Raw genomic sequence first — 4,223 nt, 5'->3', positions numbered from 1 at the left:
CATCATTCATTAGAGAATGTAAAGGAACTTAGTTTCATCATTGGGCAATTATTAACGGACATAAGAAAATCACACAATCATCACTAGTCACAAGTGCAACTATGAAGATATGAATGTGATTTATATTGAATTGGAATGTGGAAAGATTCTAACATAAGCATCAAAGAAATAAAGGTCAAGATGATTTCAATGTTAGCTTACCCAATTTAATGTAGTGAATAAAACATATGCCTCATGCCCCAAGTCCTCTAGCTATGCATCCCGGAGAGACTTAGGAACAATGACACTCAACAAAAATCAATAACAGTCAGCATAAAAAGAAAAGATCATGAAATAGCTCAAACATTAAGTGTTTAGTTTAAAAAATTTAAGTATGTTAATAGATATCGAGTTTTGAGGATAAGAACCAAATGCTTACAAATAGGTTATATTACATGACAAAATTTGGTAAGACCAAACCAATAAGTGATGAAAAACAATCAATGTCAGAGGTTGTATTGAAAAATACAATTGGGGTGGTGTTGAAAAATACCATTTTCAAGGTCTCCTAAAGACTAATGCATCCAAGAGATCGAAGCTAACATGGTTATGCCCCTCGACAAAGACCAATTCCAAACCAAGGAAACAAGGACAAGGCATGAAGGACAAAGGCTAAGCATCGAGGATGAATGCTAAGAAACAAGGGTGCAAAGGCCTCAAGTAGTGCTCATTTGCAAGTTTTCACCACTTGGATATATATATATATATATATATATGGACTTTTTATTAAAAAAATTGTATTTTTGCTACCAAGGCACCTATTTCCAGGTTTTCACCAAGATTGTCATTTTTTGCAGGAAATTTTCCAATTTTTAGAATTTTCACAATATATCATTTTTTATTTTTTGAAATATATCATTTTTTTGTTATTTTTTAGGATCAATAAATATGTACAAAGATGCCCCTAGACAGAATGAGCATCACTTCTAAGTGTTAGTTTGTGGTGATTGATCAGGAAAGTATTGTACATACTTCATAAATTCTTTAGGGTTCGGGGCTGACATATGGTTGACATATTGTAACCCTAAATAGATATAAAAATACTTGTATAAAAGGGCTTAGGGTTAGGTATTTTCATTAAGTTGTGATGTGAAATTGCTTCTTGTGGCGGTATTGAGCTATAAGGGATTACAAATTGTAATTAGATTGCAATCACTAGATTGTAATAATATCAGACTTGGTGTTTGGTAGATGTAGCCCAAGGATTGGGTGAATCATGTTAAATCTTGGTGCCTTGTGTTCTTTTCTATGTGATCTATATTTTTCTGTTATTGGTTATATTTTCATGTAATTGTTATTTATGTCCTTGGTTTAATCCTAACAAGTGGTATCAGAGTGAAGTTGATTTTTAATTATCCTCTATAGAAAAGTCTCACGATTGAGTGGGAGTCTCACAGTTGAGTGGGATCACAGTTGAGTGGGAGAAATGGCCGATGAGGTTAAGCTAAGGGTTGACAGGTTTAATGGGTAGAACTTCCAATTATGGAATATGCAAATAGAAGACTATCTTTATCAGAAGGATTTATGGAATTCATTGGAAGGCAAAGCCAAGAATCAAGGATCTATGTAAAATGATGAATGGGATCTTTTGGATATAAAGGCACTTGGAAGCATTCGATTATGCCTAGCACTATCGGTGGCATTTAATATTACAAAAGCAAAGACAACATAATAGTTGATGAAAACCCTAGCAACACTGTATGAAAAGCCCTCCACTTAAAACAAGGTATTTCTTGTGAAACATTTACTTAATATGAAAATGGCAGAAGGTGGATCTATTACAGATCATTTAAATGGGTTTAATACTATTACTAGTTAGTTATCTTCTATGGGTATCAATTTTGAAGAAGAAATTAGGGCTCTCTTGATTTTGTGTTCTTTGCCTAAAAGTTGTAATGACTTGATAATGGTTGTGAGTAATTTTGATCATGGATCTAGTACCCTAAAATATGATCATGTGATCAGTGTTATTTTGAGCGAGAAAACTCATAGGAAATCCTCAAGTGGATCTGCATCAAGAAGTGCTTTGAATGCACAAAGAAGGGGTATAACGACTGACAGAGGAAGCAGTTTTGGAAATCATGGGAAATCAAGAGGAAAGTCAAAGGGGAGGATGTCTCAATCAAGAGGACTAAATGACTATTGGTACTGTGGGAAACTAGTTTATAAAAAAGAAAATTGTTGAAATCAAAAGAAAAATGAAAGAGATAAACCAAATGGAGACAAAGAGGCAAATGTGGTAAGTAACAAATCTAAAAAAGATGCTTTGCTTCTATCTTTAGAAAGTGTTGATGATTCATGGGTTTTAGATTTTGGTACTTCATTTCATGCTACACCTCATAGAGGTTATTTCATTGATTATGTGCAAGGATATTTTGGGCTTGTTTATTTGGGGGATAATGAACCCTATCAAATTGTTGGAAAGGGAAAAATTAAGATTAAGTTGCAGAATGGGAATCACTGGCTACTACATGAGGTAAGACATGTTCCAAGGCTAAGTAAGAATTTAATTTCAGCAGGGTAACTCAATGATGAGAGGCTGTCTAGTTATTTTAAATGATAAAAATTGAAAGGTTTCAAAAGCTTCCCTTGTAGTAGCAAAAGGTGTGAAAGTAGGCAACTTATATCTTTGTATAGGTCATATTATTCCTTCTACTTTAATTTTTTCTGACAAAAATGAATATTTAGGAACAATTATTGTAGTTGAGTAGGGAGAACAAATAGCTATTGTAGATTTTGATACAATGTTGTGGCAAAATAGACTTGGGCACATGAGTGAGAAAGATATGAAAGTACTTCATTCAAAGAAATTTTTACCAGGTCTAAAATGTGTTAATATGGATTTCTATGAAAGTTGTGTGTATGGAAAATAAAAGAGAGTGAGTTTTGTAAAGATTGGGAAGCAAAACAAAAAAGAGAAATTAGAGCTTGTGCATATAGATGTATGGGGACTGGCTTAGGTATATTCACTTGGTTGCTCTCATTATTATGTTATATTTATTGATATTGAAACTAGAAAACCATGGGTTTATTTCCTTAGACATAAATCTGATGTGTTTCAAACTTTTAAGAAATGGAAATGCTTGGTTGAAAATAAGACTGGTAAGAAATTAAAATGTCTCAGATCTGATAGTGGTGGTGAGTATTGTAGTCATGAATTTGAAGATTATTGCTCCACTAAAGGTATTCATAGGAAAAAAAACTATATCAAGGACTCCACAGGAAAATAGAGTGGTTGAACACATAAATAGGACTATAATGGAGTGTGCAAGGAGCATGAGGTTGCATGCTGGGTGTTGGTTTTTGAAAACACTAGAGGGTTTTCAATTATCCCACTGAGAAACTGACATATCTAGGGGTGGCTAACTCCCATTTTCAACATGCCATTCCTAAAAATAGGCCAACTATAAGGCTTGACCCTTCTTCTATTTCAAGCTCTGCTAGACCTAGGTGGGTAGACCTCAGATTCAAATGATACCGTACCAATGCAAAAACATATCCTTGAATCTATTAAGTAGATTTTACCCTTATTTATCCTAATGACTCATGAAAAGACACAGATCTACAATAGCTAAATGCAAATCTATGAATCTCAAAAGCTAAGTGAGGGCATTATATTTAAGTCCTTCAACATGAAAGGTGAAAACACTTTTGATTAATAATGTTGATTTCAATAAACCCACAGATATGAAGCAGTAAGATTTAATGATCCTGTAACCAATCAGTGCTTTATCTATTGTGCAAATCCATGAATCAAATGCATGCATATGGATATCTAATAGTATATATTCAGATATATGATCTATCTATTTACCTTGTAAATAAACATCTGTGCTAAATCCAAACCTCATTCTTACATGTTATCCTTCTCAAAAAACCTGTAACCCTATTGATTCACTGACGCATTTACATAATTGCTTGAGCCATAAGCAATAATAAAACCACATACAGCCTTAAGGGGCTACAACTATGACCTAAGCTCTTTGTTCAAAGATCATAAAACATTGAAAATTTACTAAGATGGAGACGAGAATTAGAATGAAACTAATGAAATCCTTGATCCTTTGTATTAATCATTTCCTTAAAATAGTATAATCAAATGCATGAAATTAAAACATGAAACAATCTAGCAGATCTAAACTTGTTGTATTTATCTTCCTATTGTTGTTTATACAAGAGAATTA

Source organism: Cupressus sempervirens, chromosome 11 (genome assembly GCF_028749045.1).
Source record: "Cupressus sempervirens isolate cs-2001-9-10 chromosome 11, ASM2874904v1, whole genome shotgun sequence".
Classification (NCBI taxonomy): Eukaryota; Viridiplantae; Streptophyta; class Pinopsida; order Cupressales; family Cupressaceae; genus Cupressus; species Cupressus sempervirens.
The sequence above is the reverse complement of the archived record's forward strand: the minus strand, read 5'-3'. Positions refer to the sequence as shown.